We start from the raw sequence: 25,429 nt of genomic DNA, 5'->3' as shown, positions 1-25,429 counted from the left end.
TTCCAAATTTTGCTTAACAGTCACTTGTTAAGTCATCTTTCTGCTCCTCAACCTACAGTTGCTTGCTTCCTATTGTCAATCAATTCGGGTCCAAATTATTCCCCCTGGTTTTTAAATCTTCCCACAATCACCTTATCTACCCAAATTTATTTCCCCTTCATTCTCTGCCGCTGCTGCTGCTAAGTCGCTTCAGTCGTGTCCGACTCTGTGCAACCCCATAGACGGCAGCCCACCAGGCTCCCCCATCCCTGGGATTCTCCAGGCAAGAACACTGGAGTGGGTTGCCATTTCCTTCCCCAATGCATGAAAGTGAAAAGTGAAAGTGAAGTCGCTCAGTCGTGTCCAACTCTTAGCGACCCCATGGATTGCAGCCCACCAGGCTCCTCCATCCATGGGATTTTCCAGGCAAGAGTACTGGAGTGGGGTGCCATTGCCTTCTCCACCTTCATTCTCACATAGCTCTTATTTTCTTTAGCAAAATTTCACTCATTGTTCCAGGCCTGGGGTCAAGTATCATTTACTCTCTGAAAAGTTCCTCTTCCCCAGCATCACAATAATCACTCCCTCTTAGACCTCCCTGGGCACTCACCTCTAGTAGAAGACTACTCAGATTGCCGCATGGTTATTTGTTCCTCGGCTATCTCCTTACCTGGACTCTGAGCTCTTTGAACACAGGGACCATCCTTTTGATATCCTGTTCCAGTGTCCAGAAGAGCAAAGGTGCTCAATAAATGTCGTGAATACAATGAATGAATAGCTCCTAGAGCAGCGCTGAGTTCACTGCAGATGCACAGTGAAGACTTGCTGGGCACTTGAAGGTAACCTGACATCAGAGCTCAACACCCAGTGATTCAGGCAGGGATGTAAATGGCAATTATGACATCGAAACTATGTTCATAAGAGCATTGTTGTTTAAAGGGAAACTTCCCTTTTGCAGTAACCTGGGCCAAAGAGAATCAAGGTTCAAGCAGCATTTTTAAAACTGTTCCCAGGACAAGCTGTTTTGGGACATGGGAGAGTTCTCCTTTCAAGGGGAAGCTTCCCTTTTTGACACATTAAAGAATTAAAAAGATGGGAGTCTGAACTCATTCATTAATGCTAAGGAATAAAAATATTATGTTTCCAAAGGAAACAATCTCTCTTCATCAAGCCTAAGAAAGACATATTTAATTTGAAATTAATACATTTTAAGAAGAATGTAGTTAGCAACATGAGACAACATGAGGGCTATAATAACTTGGATGAGAATAGATGTGATCTTTTCCACTGAACCACTTTAATAGCTATATATTTACTCAAGAGGGTGTTTATTATTCAAGATGTTATCCCCATGCCCTTACTTACCAGAATGGGCCTCTTACTATTTTCTTTACTTTCCTTAAATACCTAAGCATTTAAAATTATCAATGACTTGTTTGCTGTTTGTCAGCTCATACAGCATTTTCACAATTTTTTAAAATTTATTTTTATTTTTGGCTGCACTGGGTCTTCATTGCTGTGCATGGGCTTTCTCTAGTTGTCGTGAGCGAGGGCTACTCTTCATTGTAGTAGTCTACTACTACTTCACATTTTGTGCTAAATGCACGGGCTTCTCATTGTGGTGGCTTCTCTTGTTGCAGAGCACGGGCTCTAGGCACACAGGCTTCTGTAGTTGCAGTGCATGGGCTTAGTAGTTATGACTCTGGGGCTCTCGAGATCGGGCTCTGTAGTTGTGGTACATGGATTTAGTTGCTCTGTGGTATGTGGGATCTTCCCGGACCAGGTATTGAATGGGTGTCTCCAGCATTTGCAAGTGGATTCTTATCCACTGTGCCACCAAGGAAATCCTTTCACAGTGTTTAAGAGAATGATTGGATCAGAAAATTTAGCATATCAGGTTGATACCATGGATGATGTCAGCCATTAAAAATACACTTCAGATGATAAGCAGAAGACTAGAGCAATTTCCCTGGAAAATTTAATTTGTTCTTCTCAAATAGTTCTTGTATCAGACATTATCAAGTACATATTATGGACAAGATGCTGTGCAGAAAACCAAGCAGTACATGAGCAACTCCTTGCTCTCAGGTTGACCAAATACAGGAGGAAGATTTGAGTTGGGAAGTTCATTACTCACACCCTTCATGCATCTACAGAAATTGCAAGATCTTTCCATTACCAGGCTCATTGTTTGGACCCACCTCATGTCTGTGTGCGACTGACTCTGAGAAGGCTGTGAGAAGGAGGTTCTCAGTAAGGATGTCTTTCTTTCATTGGGACTGCTGGATCAGTCTGCTCCCAGCACTTGGCCCTGCCTAGTGGGAAGCACCTACTACTACTTCATATTTGTTCTAAATGCCCTGGCTCATTTCTGATCCCAGGAACCAAGCTCACTGGGTCTCCTTCAGGTTTGGAACTATATTATCTACAAAATAATTCATTGGAAGGGCTGATGCTGAAGCTGAAGCTCCACTACTTTGGCCACCCTGTGTGGAGAGCCATCTCATTTGAAAAGACTCTGATGCTGGGAAAGATTGAGGGCAGGAGGTGAAGGGGGCAACAAAGCACAAGATGGTCTGACTCAAAGGACATGAGTTTGAGCAAACTCCCAGAGATAGTGAAGGACAGGGAAGCCTGGCATGCTGCAGTCCATGAAGTCGCAAAGAGTTGGACACAACTTAGTGACTGAACAACAATAACAATCTATAAAATAATTGCAGCATCTACAGTCATTGAAATGCATTTGGAGAAACCTTCTCCAGAGTTAAAGAACTGAAGTTCAATAAAAAATTTTTTTAAAAAATACGTTTTTTTCATCCAAATGCACTGGAGAATTAAAAAAAGAAAACTTCCCAGGACCTCTGGCTTTCCTCCAGGAAAGGACTACCACACCACAGAGGAATTGGATTTTTGCCTATTCGCCTTTGGAATGACCTGAAATTTATATTCTTTTCAAATGGATGCCCTGCACGATGACCTGGCAACAGGAGCATTTTCCCAGCCCATGATACAGAAGTCATGTGATAATCAAATTCCTTTGCAAGAGTCCATATAGTCTGCACCCTAGTGAGCCTGATCCTCAAAACCAGTGCTGAAGGGTTCCTCTCACCCGAGGCTCTCTTTGGCAGTGGCAGTGCTATCCCACTCTCAGCAGCAGGCCCTTGCCGTTAAGACACAAAATTCCCTTCAGCTCTGTTAAATTAATTTTAGCAGATGTTATCTATGTGCCAAAAATTGTATTTAGCCACTGGAAGTTAAACAAAAGAAGAAGATCTGGTCTCTGAGCTTGAAGAGCTTATAAACAATTGCTATATAATATAATGTCTTAACCAAACAACATAGAACACTGTGGGTAGAGGGCATTGGAACTCAGAGGAGAGAATCATAACCCAACATGAGGGTCTGGGAATTACTTCTTGGAGAAGATGATATATAAGTTGATACTCTTAAAGGAAGAATTAGGGGGTGTCAATCATGAAAGGGTGTTCTTGGCAGAGGAAAGAGTATAAGCAGAGGACAGCAGTATAAAGAGAATGGGCTGTGATAAGATGCTCACATAGTTAGGCATTAGTTGAGAAGTTATAAAATAACTACAAAATGGAAGATTGAGACAGAGATGAGACAAAGGAAGGGACAATTTACAGAAGAGAGGATATGGAGAACCTTGAATGACCTGTTATAGAGTTCAGACTTTATTCAGTACATAATGGGTACCCATTGGTGAGTTTTGTTTTGTTTATATAGGATGTTGTTTGGTTGAACAGTATTTTTTAATTTACCTTTTAATGTTTTATTATCAATAAAATTAGTATTCATTATTTAAAAAAAAACTAGGAACAAAAACCCCAAATAGACAATCATGAAAAAAATTAAAATTTTGGAGGTGTCACACTTCTTGATTTCCAAAGTTAATACAAAGCTGTGGTTATCAAAACATTGAAGTACTGGCATAAAAACAGACATACAGGTCAAGGGAATGGAACAGAAAGCCTATCAATAAACCCTCACATGTAGGGTCAAATGAAAGGCTGTGGAGACCATTCAATACAAAGGACAGTATTGTCAGCAAATAGTGATGGAAAAACTAGTAAATAATCTGCCTACCAATGCAGGAGATGCAAGACCCACATTTGATCCCTGGGTCAGAAAGATCCCCTGGAGTAGGAAATGGCAACCCACTCCAGTATTCTTGCCTGGAAAATTCCATGGACAGGAGAGCCTGGCAGGCTACAATCCATGGGGCCACAAAGAGTCGGACATGACTGAATGACTGAACACACACACACTTACCTTACACTATAATATTAATTCAAAATAGATCAAAGATTTAAACATAAAAACTAAAACTATGAAACTCTTAGAAGAAAACATAAGGAAAAACTTCGTGACATTGGATTTGGCAATGATTTCTTGAATGTGACACAAAAGCATAGGCAATAAAGTAAAAAATGACTAAATTGTACTACATCAAATATAAAACTTTTGTGCATCAAAGGACACTGTCAACAGAGTAAAAAGGCAACCCATGAAACTGGGGAAAATTTTTGCAAATTATATATCTGATAGGAGGTTAATACATAAATATATAAAGAATTCCTACAACGCAGCAACATAAAAACAAACAACCAAATTAAAAAATGAGTAAACTGAGTTGAATAAACATTTCTCCAAAAAGATATGCAAATGGACAATAAGCACATAAAAAGATACTTAACACCACTAATCATTAGGGAAATGCAAGTCAAAACCACAGTAAGATATAACTTCATATCTAGTAAGATGGCTATTACCAAAACAAAACAAGCAAACAAATGAAGAAATCAGAAAATAACAAGTGTTAGTGAGGATACAGAGAAATTAGAACCCTTGTGCATTGCTGCTAGGATTGTGAAAAACAGTGTGATAGTTCCTCAAAAGATTAAAAATAAAATTACCACTATCATCCAGAAATTCCACTTCTGGGTATATCACCCCAAAAGAACTGAAAACAAAGATTTAGGCAAATATTTGTATACTCATGTTCATAGCAACATTACTTACATTAGCCAAAAGATAGAAGCAACCCAAAGGTCCATCAACAAACAAATGGTGTGCATACGATGGAATATTATTTAGCCCTTAAAAGGGAGTTTCTGATACATGCTGCAGTTTGGCTGAAACTTGAGGATATTACACTGAGTGAAATAGGCAGTCACAAAAAGACAAATATTATATGGTTTCACTGATGTGAAATACCAAGAGTAATCAATAGTCAAATTCATAGAAACAGAAAGTAGAATGGTGGTTGCCAGGAGGTAGGCAGAGGGAGGAACAGGGAGTTGATGTTGAATGGATATGGAGTTTCAGTTTGAAAAGATGAAAAAAATTTGGACATGGATGGTGGTAAGAGTTTCACAACAATGTAAGTGTATTACTGAACTTCATACTAAAAGTGGGTAATACAGTAAATTTTATTTAATCTTTACTTCAGAAAAAGCCCCTAGAAACACAGAAAAGCAAGAAAGCTACTCATGGACTTCTGTGGTGGTCTAGTAGTTAAGAATCCACCTGCCAGTGCAGGAGACGTGGGTTCGATTCCTGGTCCAGGAAGATCCCACATGCCATGGGGCAACTAAGCCCGTGTACCCAAACTACTGACCCCATGCTCTGCAGCAAGAAAAGCCACCACAATGAGAAGCCCATGCACCACAACAAAGAGTAGCCCCCACTCGCTGCAACTAGAGAAAGCCTGTGTGTCTCAATGAAGACCCAGTTCAGCCAAAAATAAATAAAAATTTAAAAATCAGCCAAATCTCTTTTTTAAAAAAATAGTTACTCATAACCTTACACAATATTCCCAATCTCCAGTACCAAATATAACACTTGAGTAGTGAATGGGAGAATACATGAAGTGTTTCAATTTGAGTTTGAGGTAGTTTCCTCCAACTGTAGGAAGGAGGATGGCTTTAAGCAGGATAAAATGAAAGGCAGAGAGAGAGGTTAGGTAGTGAAATAAGGCAAAAGATAAGGAAAGCTTGAACTAGGGAAGTGCTAGTTAACTGCTGAAGAAGAACAGACATATTAGAAATATACTTAGGACCTGAAGAGTGAGCAAGATCTGATGAATGACCAGTGACATGGATGGAGAGGAAGACATCCAAGTACCCAGTTTCAGGAATTTACTGACTAGAGCACCATTATTTAAGACTGCATACACAGAAAAACAGAAAATATAATTTAATTAGAAAAATTTTAAAATTTAACTAAAATGTAATATAATTTAATTAGAACTTGAAATATTTGAAAGAAAAATTTGGTAACTGGGAATGTGATTGTGGTGGTTTGTAATTTGTTAAGTTGGTTAAAATAACTATTTCCCAGAACTCTCTTCCCTGCATGTTTCTGGTTAGGGTAGCCCACTGGGACATGTTGTGCAAGCATTGGAAGGTAGAGGAGAAGCAGAAGCCATAATGTTTGGATGCACAAAAGTTTGGTGCAGGAGGCACTGATGGAGCTCATGCACATTGTCTCTTATCTAGGGGCTCAGAAGGAGCTGGCACCTTTTGTCATGGAGCTAAACATTCACCTGGCTGAGGAGTCAAAAAAGCTCAAGAAAGATCCAGGAGGAGGTGGAGCAACTGCAGGACTGGATGCTGCCCTGAGCTGGGGAGATGAGCACCCAGGAAAGAGCCTAAGGGGTGTAAGACTCCAAGAAAAGAATAGCCTCACAGAGGCTGAGGAAATGGATATTTCAAGACACTGGGAGTGACTACAACAAACCTGGGTCAACTGTGCTGGAGAATTTGGTTAAGTCAGAACTGAAATAGACAGGAACAAGGCCAATGCTTTCAAAAGAAACATTTAATGAGGAGAAGCAAGGTGTGAATTTTTATGAAGTCTAGTCCCAGAGCAGGGCTTCCCAGGTAGCGCTAGTGGTATAGAATCCACTTGCCAATGCAGGAGATGTAAAGAGATGTAGGTTCCTTCCTACGTGGGGAAGATCCTCTGGAGGAGGGCATAGTAACCCAATTCAGTAGTCTTGCCTGGAGAATCCCATGGACAGAGGAGCCTGGCGGACTACAATCCACAGGGTCGCAAAGAGTTGGACACGACTGAAGCAACTTGGCATGCACGCACGCAGTCACCAGAGCATGGTCATTCTATTAGCATTCTTGTCTTTATATTTTAAAATCTAGTTTATTGAAGTATAGTTGATCTATAATGCTGTGTTAATTTCTGCTGTACAGCAAAATGATTCATTTATACATACATATATATACTTTTTTCATATTCTTTTCCATTATGGTTTATCATGGGATATTGAATATAGTTCCTTGTGCTATACAGTAGGACCTTGTTGTTTATCCATTGTGTATATAATAGTTTACTTATGCTAATTTCAACTCCCCACTTCCATCCTTCCCCTTCCCTCTGCAACCACAAGCTTGTTTTCTATATCTGAGTCTGTTTCTGTTTCTTTTGTATCATATTTTAGATTTCACATATAGATGATATCATATGATATTTTGTTTTTCACAGTCTCTAGTTTCTACCATGTTGCTGCAAATGACATTATCTCATTCTTTTTATGGCTGAGTAGTCCATCCTAAAGGAGATCAGTCCAGGGTGTTCACTGGAAGGACTGATGTTGAAGCTGAAACTCCAATACTTTGGCCACCTTATGCAAAGAGTTGACTTATTGGAAAAGACCTTGATCATGGGAAGGATCGGGGGCAGGAGGAGAAGGGGACAACAGAGGATGAGATGGCTGGGTGGCATCACCGACTTGATGGACATGAGTTTGGGCAGACTCCGGGAGTTGGTGATGGACAGGGAGGCCTGGCATGCTGCAATTCATGAGGTCGCAAAGAGTCGGACACTACTGAGCGACTGAGTTGAACTCAACTGAACTGAGTATTACATTGTGTGTGTGTATATGTATATATCTCACAACTTTTTTATCCATTCATCTGTCAATGGACATTTAGGTTGCTTCCATGTCTTGGCTATTGTGAATAGTGCTGTAGTGAACATTGCGACATTCCCTATTTTAAATACTTGTTTAACCTGGGGATGATGCAGATATTAGATACAGGAGAAGTAGGTGTGCAGCTCCTTCTTCCCACAGGAGTGGAAAGGACCGTGCTGGGGGAGAGGCAACAGCCCCAGGGAGCTGCCTGGTGACCTCTATTTATTTGATGAAGTACCAGGCACAGTCACTGAGAGAGGAAGTGTAGAGAGTTTGAAGGGAGAAGTGAAGTTAGGGAACAGTCCCCTGGGCATGGGAAAATTTAATTTAAATAAGTGCAGACTTCATGCAGCACAGCCATATCAATGTCCTTTCATCTGTGGTTTACAGTGTGAAGGAAGCATTTCTCTTATGCTTGACTTCACAATACTGGGAATGTTTGACCATATCCAGACCAGTTCCTAGATCCAAAACTTACCATGAGTGGTTTTCTTTTTCAGTACCTATGGATAACCAAAGAACAAAAGAGAATTTTCTGGTCTCTAGAATCTCTGAAAGCATCATTTTAAATTCCTAATTCTCTGAACACTCACACAGAAAAACTAACCAGACCTGCGTTGATTCAACAGTATTGACTCCCACAGTATCTTACCAAAGTATTACTTGCAGATGTCTATTTATCTCACTTGTTCTGGGAGACTGGCAACCAGCCCTGCTGAAGTGCCAGATGAGTAACTGCGTATGTCTCCTCCTTCACAAACTCAGTTTCCTCCTGAGAGAAGAAAACATAAGAAGTATAATTTGGAATGTGTCGGGAAACTGAAATCAAAAGTCTATCTGCAGGTTTCTTCCGTTGGATTATAATATCTGGAACAACTCTAAAGAAATTATTTCTGCTAAATACACAAACACACACAGCATAGGGTTAAGAATTTTTGGTAACCCAACTGTGAAATGAAGTTTTTATGGGTATTTTTACTGATGAACCAAAAAAGAGCAAACTAAAGTTGTTCTGTGTAAACTCAGGTGTATGTATATTATTAAACTTACAATCAGAGAAGAACTTGATTTTGAAAGAAAAACTGAAGAATTTCATTTCTGAGGAGATTCACTGCTTAGACAGAAGAATTCTGTGTCTGGTCTCCCTATTTACGGTCTCCCATCCATTCAACTCACAGCAACTGAAGTGATCTCAGAAACATAATTGGATAATATCTCTCTTCTACTTCAAACTCACGCTGGAGAGTGTGCCCCCAAAATGTTAGCACAATCATTTCTCGATGTGTCAATGCTTTGATGAAATGAAAAGTAATTTTCCCTCTTTGAAAGACTAGTCCCTACCTTGACGAAGAGCAAGGGAAAAGTTGTAGCACAAATTGGAGAACTTCATATTAAAATAGAATTAACCTGGAGTATTCATCTTGCCAACCTACAGTGAGCCATTTTTGAAGTTGCTGGGGTTGTGTTTGTTCTAAAGCATCTGGCCTTCTCCGAGAGAAAGACAGAGACAGAAAAAGTAGGCTATGATCTGCAAGGGAAGTGCCCTTTTCTTGGAGAGGGCTTCATTCTCTCAACATCTACTACATCCTATGCTGAAGATTGCTTAATCTGATGTCTGGCCCCAAACTCTCATTAGACATCTCTCAGAGGTCATAGTCTCCAACCGAAGTTGAGTTTCGAATTTGAAGCCAACATGTTTAAAGTCAAATTTGCCATTTGTCCTCAAAACGAAGTCTCCTTTTCTAACTTATTCATCTCTATCAAAAGTATTATTCTCTTAATTGCCCAGACTTGAAACCTGAAGGGGATTCACTCACCTTTGATTCATTCCTTCTAAAAAACTGCAATCAAATGGACATGACATAAAATTCATTTTCCCAGTTTTCAAGTGTATAACTCAGTAATTTTCAGTATATTCACGATGTTGTATAGCCATTACCACTAGTTTCAGAACATTTCCATCTCCCTAAAAAGAAACCCCATATTTTCAACACCCTCTTCTCCCTACCACTCCCTAATGGGGAAACTACTCATCTACATTCTGTCTCCATGGATTTGACAGTTCTGAACATTTCTAAAAATGAAATGATAGAATATATGACCTTTTATATATGAATTCTTTCATGGAGCATTGTTTTCAAGGTTCATCCATATTGAAGCAGTACTTCATTTCCTTTTTTATGACTGAACGATATTCCATTATATGGATATACCACATTTTCTTTATTTCTATTGTTCTGACCATCACCACTATCCATCTCCAGAACTTTTTTCACCTTCTAAAACTGAAATTTCATATCCACTAAACAATAACTCCCCATTCTTCTTTCCCCCCAGTTACTGGCAACCACCATTCTACTCTTAGGCTCTGTGAATTTGACTGTTCTGGGTACCTCAAGTAAGTGAAACCATACTGAATTTGCACTTTCGTGACTGCCTTATTTCACATAGCATAATGTCTTTAAAATTCACCCTGTTGTAATGTATCAGGATTTCCTTCCTTTTAAAGATATGTATACATATATACATACAATATTCCATTGTGTGTATATACCACACATTGTTAATCTGTTTATCTGTCAATGGGCATTTGAGCTGCTTTTACCTTTGGGCTATTGTGAATAATGCTATGAATACGGGTATACAAATGCCTATCTGAGTTCCTACTTTCAATTCCTTTGGCTCTATACCCAGAAGCTGGATCATATGATAATTCCATTTTTGAATTTTGGGGGGAGCCACTATATCATTTTCCATAGCTGCTAAGCAATTTTACATTCCCACCAGCAATGCACAAGAGATTCAGTTTTTCTACATCTTCACTAACACTTATTTTCCATTTTTTTGTTTTAGTTAGCTTCAGTTATCTTTTTTGCTAGCAGTCATACTAATGGGGGGTTTGAAGTGCAATAATGCCACCTTAACAATGATTTATTCCTGATTATCTTATTCTTTCTGATGGCATTATAAATGAAATTGTTTTCTTAATCTGATTTTTGGATTGTTTACTGTTAGTGTATAGAAACACAACTTTTATATGTTAATTTTATATCTTTCAACTTTGCTGCTCATTTACCAGCTCTAATTGTGTGTGTATGCAATGTGTGTGTGCGTGTGTGCACAATGTGCACATTTTAAAGAAAACCTAAAGGGTTTTTTATATTTAAATTGTATCCAGATCATATCAGCTATGAATAAATACAGTTTTAGTCTTTCTTTCCAAATTCAATGACTTCTATTTCTTTTGGTTCCTAAATGCCCTGTCTAGAACTTCCAATAGAATGTTGAGGGTGATCATTTTTGTCTTTTTTCCTAATTTTAAGGGGAAAAATTTCAGCCTTTCACCGTTTAAGTTTGATGTTAGCTGTGAATTTTTCATAGGTACCTTTATCAAACTGAGGAATTTCCCTTCTATTTTTGATTTTGTTAAGTGCTATTATGGTGAAAGAATATTGGATTTTGTCAAATATTTTTCTATTTTTATTAAAATTATCTTGTTTTTACTGCATTGATTTTTATATATTAAACCAATTTTTCATTTCTGGGATAAATCCTACTTGGTCATGTTTTATAATATTGTCATATGCTGTTGAGTTCAGTTTTTTACATCTATGTTTGAAAGGAAAATTGATCTGTAGTTTTTTCTTCTGATGTTTTTGTCTGGTTTGAGTATCATGGTAATACTGTCCTCTTGAACAAGTTAGGAAGTATTGATGCACTTTATTTATTTTTTTCGAAGTATCTGTTTTGGATTGGTGCTAATTCTTTGAGCACTTGATAGAAGTAACTAGTGAAGCCATCTGATACTGGGTTTTTCTTTGTTGGAAGTTTTTTGATTACTGACTCAATCTCTTTACTTTTTACGGATCTGTTCAGATTTTCCACTTCTTCTTCAGTCAGTTTTGGTGGTTGACACGCTTCTATAAATTTCTCTATTTCACCTAGGTTGTCTAATCTGTTGGCATACAGTTGTTCATAGAATTCTCTTATAATTCTCATATCTCTAAGGTCAGTGATAAGGTGCTTATTTTTATTCCTGATTTTAGTAATTTGAGCCTTCTCCCTATTTTTCTGGTTAGTCTAGATAAAGCTTTGCAATTTTCTTGCTCTTTTTAAAGTATAAACTTTTGGTTTTGTTGATTTCCTCTATTATTTTTTTTTCTTTTCTCTGTTTCATTTATTTCCACGCTGATCTTTATTATTTCCTTCCTTCTTCTTGATTTAGGCTTAGTTTGCTTTTCTCTCATTTCCTAAGATGGAAGATTGTTACTAACTTGGGGTCTTTCTTTTTTCTTACTGAAGGTAAGGTGTTTACAACATGAATTTCCCTCTGAGCATTTCTCTAACATTCTCTGTATCCCATAAGTTTTACTATGCTGTGTTTTTATTTTCATTTATCTCAAAGTATTTTCTAATTTCCCTTGTGATTTCTTCTTTCACCCACTGATTGAGTACATTTTCAAATTTTCATCAGTTATCTAGATTTGCTTCTGTTTTTGATTTCTAATTTCTCTTTATTATGGTAAGATAGCATATTTTGTATGATTGCAATCTTTTAAAGTCTATTGGGATTTGCTTGTGGCCTAGCATATAGTCTAATATAGAGAACGTACCTTGTGCACTTGAGAAGAATGTTGATTCTGCTGTTATTAGGTAGTGTCCTACAGGTATCTGTTAGGTATAGTTGGTTTATAGTGTTGTAAAGTCTTTTACATCTTTGATGGACTTTAGTCTTTTCGTTTTATACATTATTGAAAGTGGGATACTAAAGTTTCCAGCTATTACTATAGAATTGTCTATTTCTCCCATCAATTCTGTGAGCTTATATCAGTTCTGTTGTTAAATGCATGTGTTTATAACTCCTGTATCTAATTGAAGGGTTGATCCTTTTATCATTATAAAATATCTGTTGTCTCTGGTGACAATTTCTGTCCTAATCTCTGATATACTTGTTTGATAATTAGAATAGCTACTCCAGCTCTCTTACCATTACTCTTTGTGTGGAATTGCCATTCTGCCAATCTCTCTTCTAATTGAGAGTTTAATCCATCAATCAATTTCAATATTATACAGAATTTTGCTTCATATATCTCAGTCTCTCCCTTGCTTTATTCTGTCATTGTCACAAATTACATCCTTATACATTGCTTGCCCATCAATATGGATTTATAATTATTGTTTTCATCATCTTTTAAATCAGATAGGAAAAAAGAGGAGTAAAAATCTGTTAATACTGTCTTTTGTATTCATCCATGTAGTTAACATTACCAATGGATTTGAGTTACAGTCTAGTATACTTTCATTTTTGCCAAAATGATTGCCTTCAGCATCTCTTGTTGGGCAGCTTTGCTAGAAACAAACTCCCGCAGTTTTTGTTTATCTGAGAATATCTTGATTTCTCCTCCATTTCTGAAGGATATTTCTGCTAAATGTGGAATTTTTGGTTGACAAGTTTTTTCCTCAGCACTTAAATATATCTCCCCACAGGCTTCTGGCCTCCGTGTTTTCTGATGAGAAATTAGTTTAACTTGGCAAATTTCTTCTTGTTGCTTTCAAGAGTATCCTTTTGTCTTGAAAGCTCAAGACAAAAAGATTGTAATGTATCTCAGTCTTTGAGTTTATCCTTCATGAAGTTCATTGAGCTCTGTGGAGGTATACATTCATATTTTTTCAGAAAATCTGGGAAATTTTGGACTTGATTTCTTCAGTCATTTTTTCCTGCTCTTGTCTCTCCTTTCCTTCTGGAATTCCCCGTTATACATGTGTTAGGTCACTTAATGGTGTCACACAAATTTCCTAGGTGCTGCCATTTTTCTTTATTCTTTCTTCTTTCCGTTCCTAATTCTGTATAATTTCAACTGACCTGTCTTCAAGTTGTTGATTCTTTCTTCTGCTTCCTCAGACTTGTTGCTGAGCCCTGTTAGTGACTTTTCATTTAAGTTATTGTACTCTTCAACTTCAGAATTTCTGTTTGGTTTATCTTTATGTCTACCTCTTTATTGATATTTGATGAGGCATTGTTTTCATACTCGTGTTTAATGCTTTAGATATGGTTTCCTTTAGACCTTTGAGCATATTAAAATGGCTAATGTTAAGTTTTTGACTAGAAAGTCTAATACCTGGGGCTTCCTCAGGAACACTTTCTATCGATTGTTTTTTTTTTCCTATGAATAGGCCATAACCTTTTGTTTCAAGGTGTGTCTTATAATTTTTTATTGAAAACTGGAAATTTTGGGTGTTACAGTTTGGCAACTCTAAAAACATACTCTACTCCTTCCACAGGCTTTGTTGCTGTAGCCCTTGTTTCTTAATTGACTTCTCTGAACCAGTTTTGTGAAGGCTGTATTCTTCATCATGAGCAGCCACTGCAATTTCTGACCTGTTAATTTAGTAGACAGTTAATGATTGTACAGAAATTTTCTTAAACACCTGGAACACCAGCACCAAAAGTACTCCTGGTCTTTGCACAGAGATTCTGTGTGCTTATTGGGGCATGCCTTCAATATTCAGCAAAGCAATTAACAACTGTACCTTGGCCTTCACTTCCTGCTTGTTCAGACCAACTAGAGGTCAGACTTCAAGAACTTCTTTGGTCTTTCTTGAGCATGAGAACAGCTTTGTAGATTTTCAGAAATGTGTCAGAACTTTTCAAAGCCCTTATTCTCTAAATGTATCTCATTCCCCAGCCTTTCCTTTCCAGGTATTTGATTAATCTATTGTTTGCCCAACTGTTATCCCTTGCCTTAGTAGCAAAGGCTAAAATGTTTGCCTCTGTATTCAATGAATGATCCCAGACAGTGGCTTCAAAGCTGAGCAAGTTCCTTTTGAGCTGGTCTTCACCAGACAGACTAACCAAAGGCAAATATTGCCAAAAGACATTTATTCTACTCCTTCCGGTATTGCTACTATAATTTGTTGTTGTTTAGTTACTCAGTTGTGTCCGACTCTTTTGTTACTCCATGGACTGTAGTCCTCTAGGCTCTTCTGTCCATAGGATTTCCCAGGCAAGAATATTGGAGTGGGTTGCCATTTCCTTCTCCAGGAGATCTTCATGACCCAGGGATGGATACCGGGTCTCCAGCATTGGCAGGTGGATTCTTACCACTGCGGCACAATGGTAAAAAATCCACCTGCCAAGGAAGGAGACACAAGAGATGTGGGTTGGATCCTTGGCTCAGGAAGACCCTTTGGAGTAGGAAATGGCAACCCACTCCAGCGTTCTTGCCTGGAAAATTCCATGGACAAAGGAGCCTGGGGAGCTACCATCTGTGGGATCCCAAAGAACCAGACATGACTGAGCATACACAGAGTACTCCATCTGGTGTTACCACCAGAATGCAGGTTGCTATTTTCAAGGCCACCACTGAGCTGGGGACCTGGTGATGGGACTAAGGCAAGTTAAAATGCCACAAAACTAGTTGTTTTTCCCAAAATCCAGCTATTTTTTCTGGAACATGTGCTCCTTGAATTCCTGCAAGCATCTGTTTTCCAGAGTTTGGAAAAAAAGTTTATTCTTACAGTTTGGGGCAGATTTTTAGTTGCTTTTACGGAGGGGTGGACTTTTGAAGTATCCCACTTCACCCTTGTCACTACGATCAAAACTCATCCCTTTTTATTCATCCCCTAATCCAGGAAATCACTGAAACCAGTCTACTCTTCCTTTAAAACTCCTTTTTCATCTGTTTTTCCCAGTCAGCACCACCACCAGACAGGCAATGAAAGGTAGTTTATCATACTAACTAAAAGCAGATTCTGGAATCATATGTTGGTGTTTGAATCTCAGCTCTACCACTTCGTACATATATGATCTGGAGTAAGTTAATTAAAACTTTCTATGCCTCAGGACTTCCCTGGTGGCCCAGTGGTTAAGAATCCATCTTGCAATGCAAAGGACATGGGTTTGATCCCTGGTCAGGGAATTAATATCCCATATGCCACAGAGCCTAAAGGAAATCATTCCTGAATATTCATTGGAAGGACTGATCCTGAAGCTGAAACTCCAATACTTTGGCCACCTGATGTGAAGAACTGACTCACTGGAAAAGACCCTGATGCTGGGAAGACTGAAGGCAGGAGGAGAAACAGACAACAGAGTATGAGGTGGTTGGATGGCATCACTGACTCAATGGACGTGAGTTTGAGCAAGCTCTGGGAGTTGGTGATGGACAGGGAGGCCTGGCATGCTGCAGTCCATGGAGTCACAAAGAGTCAGACACTACTGAGCAACTGAACTGAATGCCACAGAGCAACTCCTGAGCCCTCAAGCCCTGGAGCCCTTGCACCATGACAAAAGATCCCACGTGATGCAATGAAGATCCTGCATGCCACAATTAAGACCCGATGCAGCCAAATAAAATTAATTAATTTAAAAATTATATAGTGTTAAAAAAACTTTCTATGCTTCAACTCTACCCTCTGTAAAGTGGGGTACCTATTGTTATGAGGATTAAATGAGTTAACACTTGTCAAGTGATTAGTCCTGGGTCTAGCAAATGATAAACATTAAAAAGTTGTTACACACTAAATGCATTCAGCAAATATTTATTGATGGGCTGGTATATTCTTGTCTCTAAGACTATTATAGTGAACGAGACTGACAACAGATGTCTCAGCCTGGGTTGCTATAACAAACTACCATAGATTGGGTGACTTAAATAATAACCATTTATTTCTCACAATTCTGGAGGCTGGGAAGTCCAAGATCAAGGTGTTAGCAGATACAGTGTCTGTGAAGGGTCCTTTTCTTGGTTTTCAGATGGTTTCCTTCTTGCTGTCTCCTTACATGGCAGACAGAGAGGGAAATCATCTTTCTGGTGTCTTTTCTTATAAGTGATGAAAGTGAAAGAGGAGAGTGAAAAAGTTGGCTTAAAGCTCAACATTTAGAAAACTAAGATCATGGCATCTGGTCCCATCACTTCATGGGAAATAGATGGTGAAACAGTGGAAACAGTGACAGGCTTTATTTTGGGGGGCTCCAAAATCACTGCTGATGGTGATTGCAGCCATGAAATTAAAAGGTGCTTACTCCTTGGAAGGAAAGTTATGACCAACCTAGACAGCATATGAAATTAAAAGATGCTTACTCCTTGGAAGGAAAGTTATGACCAACCTAGACAGCATATCAGAGAAGGAAATGGCAACCCACTCCAGTACTCTTGCCTGGAAAATCCTATGGACAGAGGAGCCTGGTAGGCTGCAGTCCATGGGTTCGCTAAGGGTCGGACACGACTGAGCGACTTCACTTTCACTTTTCCCTTTCATGCACTGGAGAAGGAAATGGCAACCCACTCCAGTATTCTTGCCTGGAGAATCCTAGGGACGGCGGAGCCTGGTGGGCTGCCGTCTATAGGGTCGCACAGAGTCGGACACGACTGAAGCGACTTAGCAGTAGCAGACAGCATATTAAAAAGCAGAGATATTTCTTTGCCAACAAAGGTCCGTCTAGTCAAGGCTATGGTTTTTCCAGTAGTCATGTATGGATGTGAGAGTTGGACTGTGAAGAAAGCTGAGTGCTGAAGAATTGATGCTTTTGAACTGTGGTGTTGGAGGAGACTCTTGAGAGTTCCTTGGACTGCAAGGACATCCAACCAGTCCATCCTAAAGGAGATCAGTCCTGGGTGTTCTTTGAAGGACTGATGTTGAAGATGAAACTCCAATACTTTGGCCACCTCATGTGAAGAGTTGACTCATTGGAAAAGATCCTGATGCTGGGAAGGACTGGGGGCAGGAAGAGAAGGAGACAACAGAGGATGAGATGGCTGGATGGCATCACTGACTCGATGGACATGAGTTTGGGTAAACTCCGGGAGTTGGTGATGGACAGGGAGGCCTGGCGTGCTGCAATTCATGGGGTCGCAAAGAGTCGAACATGACTGAGTGACTGAACTGAACTGAACTAGTCCATGCATGATTATGACCTAATTACCTCCCAAAGGCCCTGCCTCCCAGGTATCATCACACTGGGCACTAGAACTACAAAATACGAATTTGGTGGGGACACAGACATTCAGTCTACAGCAACAGGTCAAATCCCTGGTCTCACAGAGCTTATTGACAATGTTGCAAATACTTCATGGTCATATTGCTATCTTTCAGATTCCTTCTGTTGGGATACAATTTTTCATGGGTTTCTCACGTTGCTTCCATCTTGCACGCAGAGGCACAGATGGCCTTACTTTTAGACTGTCTCTCTTTAGCACAGAGAACTGGTTTGCTCATTGTCTAATATAATAAAAATTATGTCTCTCTCCTGGAAGAAATCAAGCAGGTCTTCTTGTAGCCCATTATAGAAGATTTGGGTTCATTAGGCCTGAGGTTCCTCAGCTGTGGTGCAAATCCCTGGCATATAGAGCATTAAGTCTATCAATATATCACTTTTGCGGAACTCTGGGAACAAGGAGAAAGAATGTGAAACTGAAACTCATGCTGCTTACTGTGCTTACTTAATCCTTTGTCTCTGACTCAGGAGCCTTCTGTCTTCTGCCCGTATCCATGCAGCAGGCTAACTTTTTTGGCTTACAGGTAGAGTAAAATGTCAGACCCACATGGTTTTTTATAACTTCCATCTAGTATGCTATTATCAGGGTGTTCTCCTTAAACCTAAGTTCTACCTCTTATATCCAATTTTTTAAAAAATCTGACTTTCAGGCTCCTTATACCTGTCCAACTGAACTGCTCATTTCTTCTTTAAGAAGAGCTTCTGCTTCATGAGCCTGGGTGTTTGAACATATATTCCTACGTCTCAGTTTCATCATTTTAAAAATGGGAACGATGATAATAATAACACCTACCTCACAAACCTGTCTTAAGAATTAAAATAATAACACCATACACCAAAGGTAATAAGAACATAGTGAAGCACACCAAAGATCAAGTTAAAAACCCAGAATTCAGAGCTATGAGAACCTATAAATGAGGATTTTCATATTTGAAAACCCTTTCTACTATAAGTATCTCATAAGCATCAGATAAAATGTAAACATCTGCTTAGAAAGAAAATTTTTTAAATATTCAAAAGTCAAAGATGAAACCATAGGAGGGTGAATGCTAAAGCTAGGGGGCTGTTCTCGAGCATTTGCTGATCCATGATAATCTAGAGTATTTGTTTTAAAGGCCACTTGGAGGCAGCACAGTAAGTCTCAAATCCACATAATTTCTAGAGTAACAAAAGAGACCCAAACATTATCCAAGAGTTGAAAAGAACTATCTGTATGCAAAGTAAATAATTACGAGAAACACACACATATCAGTCAAAGGAATACAGTTTAATGTGTATACATATATCTCACTTGTGGCATTTGGTATAAGGTCTAAAGCCAACTTTGCAAAGTTTTAAGCACATGTGAAATCTCAAATAAGATTGGGGCCTGAATTCAGATATCCTTCATGTTCCAAAAAAAAAAAAAGAAACCAAATAAAAAATTTAGTTCAAAATGGTCCCAGATTGGTAGTACCCTAGCTTCTAGTAAAAGCAGACACAAGTTCTCTCCACTCAGTTATCTCAGAGTTCCCACAAAGCTCCAAAGGATGTTAGCTCACAATCAGAAATCACAAAACAGATGAGTACACAAAATTCTGTGCATGAGAGAGAGCAGAAGTATGCAGGGGAAAAATCACCAATCAGAATTTTAAGTATGAGTATTAATGGTTACAGAATATTTAATGAGTATGTATAATATGTTTTAAAAGTATGAGAATTAATTGAAAATATGAGCAAAGAGTAAGAGACTGTCAAAAATGACAAGACATATTTGGGAAAGAACTAAATAGAACTTCTAGAAATTAAAAAAAAAAAATGAAATAATTGAATTTAAAACTCAATGGACAGGTTAAATAGTAGACTAACCCAAAGAATTATTAAATTGAAAAACAAAGCAGAAGAAGTTAAACAGAATTAGTATTACAAAAACAAAGGAAATTGAGAGTAAGTACTAAGAAACATGGAAGATGAAGTGAATCTGTGTCTATATAGCTTTCCAGAGGAGGGACTAGAAATGAAAAATGGAGAGGCAATATTTAAAGAGACAATGGTCTTCTCAACAAATAGTGTTGGGAAAACTGGATACACATATGCAAAAAAATGAAGTTTTATATTATATATCAAAATTAACTTAAAACAGATAAAAATCTAAATGGAAGCACTTAAAGTATAAAACTCTTAGAAGAAAACATAGAGCAAAATTTTCAGTCATTGGACTGGGCAATGATTTCTTAGGTATGACAGCAAAAATGTAGGTAACAGAAAATTCCCTAGCAGTCCAGTGGTTAGGACTCCAGGGTTAGTCTTCCATTGCAGGGGACACGGGTTTGATCTCTGGTTGGGGAACAAAGATCCCACAAGGTCTGGCCAAAAAAAAAGACATAGGTAACAAAAGAAAAAAAAATTGGACTATATCAGGACTTTAAATTTTTGAGTATCAAAAGATACTATTAACAAAGTAAAAAGGCAGCTCATGGAATGGGAGAAAATATTTGCAAGTCATATATCTAATAAGGAATTAATATCTAGACTAGGTAAGGAACTCTTAACAACTCAACAACAACAACACCGAAAAAAAAAAAGGGCAAAGGGCTTGAACAGATATTTCTCCAAAGAAAATACACAAATGATCAATAAGCACATGAAAAGATGCTCAATATCATTAATCATTAGGGAAATGCAAATCAAAACCACAATAAGAAACCACTTCATACCCATTAGGATGACTATTATCAAAAAAGAAAACAAAAATGGAACAAAATCAGGTGGAAAATAACAAGTATAGATGATGATGGAGAGAAATTGGAAATTTTGTACACTGCTCAGAGAAATTTAATATGGTACAGTCACTGTGGAAAATAGTATGGTGGTTCCAAAAGATTAAAAATGAAATTGTTATGTGATACTTCTGGTTATACAGCCAAAAGAATTGAAAGCAGGGTCTCAGATATTGGTATACCCATAGCAGCATTCTTCACAATAGCCCAAAGATGGAAATACAGTCTAATCTGTATGAATGGATAAACAGAATGTGGTAGATTCATACAATGAAATGAAATACAATAAAATCAGTCTTAGAAAGGAAAGACACACACTATAATACCAATGAACATAGAGAAAATTATCTTGAGTGAAATAACGCAGCTGTGAAAGGAAAAATACTGTTTGATTCCAGTTATATAAGATATTTAGAATACTGTAGTCAAATTCACAGAAACAAGAAGTAGAATGGTGATTGCCAGGGGTTGGTGTAAGGGAGAGTTAGTGTTTAATGAGTACAGAATTAAAGTTTTAGAAGATGAAAAAATGTTCCAGAGACAGATGGTGGTAATGGTTGTACAACAATGTGAATGTACTTAATGCTGCTGAATTGTACACTTAAAAATGGTTAAAACAGTAAATTTTGTTATCTATAGATTACCACAATTGTTTTTTAACTTAAAGAAGGATAATGGCTGATAATTTTCCTGAACCAATAAAAAGACAGGGATGTTAAACTTAAGAAATGACAATTAATCCCTAGTAAAATAAATATATGTCTAGGTATGTTGGAGTGAAACCACAGACTAACAAAGAGACCATTTTAAGACCTGTCAAAGCAAAAAGATATCACTACAGAGGAATGATATTAAGATTGACAACTGATTTCTCAATACCACTATGGAAGCCAGAATAGAGAAGTATAAAGTTTTTCAAAAACTGAGATGAAAAATAATTCTACCTAAAAATCACTGCAGAGGTGACTGCAGCCATGAAATTAAAAGATTCTTGCTCCTTGGAAGAAAAGTTATGACAAACCTAGAGAGCATATTAAAAAGCAGAGACATCACTTTGCTGACAAACATCCATACAGTCAAAGCTATGGTTTTTCCAGTAGTCGTGTGTGGATGTGAGAGTTGGACATAAAGAAGACTGAGCGCTGAAGAACTGATGCTTTTGAACTGTGGTGCTGGAGAAAACTCTTGAGAGTCCCTCGGACTGCAAGGAGACCAAACCAGTCCAACCTAAAGGAGATCAACCCTGAATATTCATTGGAAGGACTGATGCTGAAGCTGAAGTTCCAATACTTTGGCCACCTGATTCAAAAGAGCCAATTCATTGGAAAAGACCCTGATGCTGGCAAAGATTGAGGGCAGAAGGAGAAGAGGGTAACAGAGGATGAGATGATTGGATGACATCACCGACTCAAGGGACATGAGCTTGAGCAAACTCTGGGAGATAGTCAAGGACAGGGAAGCCTGGCATGCTAGTGTATGGAGTCACAAAGAGTCGGACACAACTTAGTGACTGAACAACAAAAAAATGTACTCCTCATTTTTTTTTTTAATTTACAGAAATAAGTGGAAAATATACCCCATGTAATTTTGTGCAGCATTTTAATTCCATCGGTTATGTGTCTGTCTCCTGCATCAGAATACAAGGTCAAAATTGGTGCCTTGTCTTTGATAGCTAAAACCTACTACGGAGCTCAGTAGCTCAAAAACTGTTTATTGTGTGGATAAATTAAACAAATAGCCAGACAAACAAACATAATGCTAATCATACTTTTGGTGATGTACAATAATATCTACATTTGTATCCATCAAAATTTCTGAACAAGAATCAAGATGCATGGTCTGGAAATGGGGCAGGATGATTTGTAATAGGAAAATATCCTTGAAAATATGCTGCCTCCTATGTATATCCATCAACATCTCAGTACTAATATAGCCACTATCCCCTTCTACCCAAACCTATTGCCATATTTCAAGTGAGATTTATCAGTTGTCAACCCAAGAAAATAAATTGCCTTAATATTATTGTTTAAGTCTCTACCTGTGTCAGGAAGCCATAAGGCTTTCAGTTTCTATCGATAGGCTGGAAGAATAAAACTAAAACTGGCTTTGAATCACTGTTTTCTTTCTCTTCTTCACTTCCAGTTCTCAATTAAGTATTGTGGGAAAACCCAGCACTAGTATGTGCCAAGGGTTTTGCTGGCAACTCCTGTTCAGAATATTGACTAGGCTCTTACCACGTACTAGGTATTGGGTTAACAACTTTGATGCATTATCTCTCTGAATTCTCACAACAACACTTCACAGTACAAATGATATTATTATAATGTCAATATTGTGGATGAAAAGAATAATGTTTTAAGAGAATAAGTAACCCCACCCAGAGTCCTACAGAGCAAGCAAGTAGCAAAGCCAAAATTTAAACCCAGGAGTAAATGTCCTCAGTAAGTCTGTGTCCTCAGCACCAAGCAGCTATGCTTTATCTGGGGTAGAAGAAATTCATATATGAAATCAATGGAAAGCAGTATCTGGTGAAATGCCAAAGTGTAGTCCATTAAGTCACAAATTATGATGGTTTTCCAAGCCAGATTGATATTTCTCTGAACCCTGAGGGACATTCAAGAGGAGAGGGCTGAGTTTTATAACAAAATAAAAGTTTATAAGAGCCCTGAGTTATAAACAATAAAGAAATTCAATGATTGAATGTGTCGTGCAGGCAGACAAGAGAACTCATGGGAAAATGCCTACAGTGCTAAAAACTGATATTTCTCTGCTTACAGAGCACTTTCACATATATCACGTCATGTCATCTTCACAACAACCCTGTGAAATACAAATTATCTCTATTCACAAGTGAGGACGAAGCACTGATTGAGTGGTTTGCCTCACATCACCGAGTCGTGTTTCAAAGTGATCAGTGTGCAGACACAGACACAGAGATCTTTGCCTCTAGCTCATATTTCTGCTCTGTCTCACTGCCACTCAGGACAAGTGTCGGTCTGATTGCTTTTCCCAGCATCTTTCCTACCTTGTCTCTTTCTCTCCCAAGCAACCTGCTGGAGTCCCTGTATTGGTCCAACTGGTGTCCCTTACCAACTGCTGTTAAAGCTTCCAACAGCCACATTCTACCCATCCAACCCTTTTGCCTTTAGAGGATCAGGGGTTCCCTTGTTCCAGGGGCAAAAAACAGGACTTACTCATGAAGACTTTACCTCCTTAACTCACAATTATCCTTTTCTCCTGCAGCAACTTTTATACCACAAGCCAAAGAAAATCTGAAAGTTGAATAACTTTCAAGCCATTTGGACTTTTTAAAATTTGAAGGGGAGAAATACTGAAATTTCTGGAACTCTGCTTCTGAGTGCCTTTTCCATTTCCCTAAGCTCCCCTCAGATAGATAGTCTAAACTTGCAACCAACAAATGTTTAATAAGCACCTATTAGGTGCCACGAACAGTTCTCGGTTCTGGAAAGATAGCATTGGACATCACAGAAAAGTGCCTCCTCTCATGAAACTTGTGTTCTAGTGAAAAAGTGAAAGTGTTAGTCACTCAGTCGTGTCCGACTCTCTGTGACTCCATGGACTGTAGCCTGCCAGGCCCCTCTGTCCATGGGATTCTCCAGGCAAGAACAGTGGAGTGGGCTGCCATTTCCTTCTCCAGGGGATCTTCCCAACCCAGGGACTGAACCTGGGTCTCCTACATTGCAGGCGGTTTCTTTCCTGGTTGAGCCACCAAGGAAGACAGTGATCTATTGTTCTAGGAGTGATCAATAATTATAAATAAATAATGCAAGTAAATATAAAGGAGTCAGCTATAAGTAAATAATAATTAATTCTGGAAGGAAGAGTCAGGTGGTGATGGGCACCATGGTGAAAAATAGTTAAGGGGTTAGAAAATGACTGGCGGAATGAGGCTGTTTTAAAGACATTTACACTTGCCTGGTGATCCAGTGATTAAGAATCTGCCCTCCAATGCAGGGGACACAGGTTTGAACACTGGATGGGGAACTAAGATCTCACATGCCACAGGGCAACTAAGCCCAAATCCAGAGCCCATGTGCTTTGAAGTGCATGTACCACAATTAGAGAGTCTATGTACTACAAGGAAAAGATCCTGCATAACTCATCAAAGATCCTGAGTGCTGCAACTAAGACCTGACACAGCCAAAAATAAATAAATGAAAAAATTTAAAAAGATATATTCAATGAGGGAAAAGGGCTTTCTGGGGACAGAGAACGTTGTGCTACAGGCCTGAGGTTAGCACATACACAGACCATTCAAGGAATGGAGCCAGTGTGGCTGCCACAGTGAACAAGGAGAGGGCGGTAGGAGAAGAGCAAGTCAGGGACCAGATTCTGTAGTGCCTTAAAGGCTCTGAGGAGATTGCTGCTGTTCAGGCATTCAACATCATTCAAACAAACTGAGCAGCTATCTTAGCCAGGATTGTTGGCTGCTGAAAATATCAAGATTTGTAAGACAAAGTCCTACTGTCAAGAAGGTTATAATGAAAAACAGGGACAAGTAAGCATGCAACTCTATCACAAGGTAATAAGCACTATGCTTGAGTTAACCACAGAATACTGTAGTAATATTTGGGAGGGGACCCAGTGCCGACTGGGCGCATCAGAGAAAGTGACAACTAAACCTCTGATGTCCGTACGGTGACCACATAGGGTGACCAAGCCCTTGAAATGTGACTAGTATGACTGAGGAATAGGAATGGGATTTGTAATTTTTATAAGTTGAAA

General features: G+C 38.6%; 1 pseudogene; it reads left to right on the top strand.

Annotated features, from left to right (window-relative positions):
- Positions 1-6,436: 6,436 nt before the first annotated feature.
- LOC145505251 (thioredoxin-like) overlaps positions 6,437-25,429 on the top strand; it is a 39,895-nt pseudogene continuing 20,902 nt past the window's right edge.

Source organism: Giraffa tippelskirchi, chromosome 5 (genome assembly GCF_054371585.1).
Source record: "Giraffa tippelskirchi isolate mGirTip1 chromosome 5, T2T-mGirTip1v1.2.pri, whole genome shotgun sequence".
NCBI classification, from domain to species: domain Eukaryota; kingdom Metazoa; phylum Chordata; class Mammalia; order Artiodactyla; family Giraffidae; genus Giraffa; species Giraffa tippelskirchi.
The sequence above is the reverse complement of the archived record's forward strand: the minus strand, read 5'-3'. Positions and strand labels throughout refer to the sequence as shown.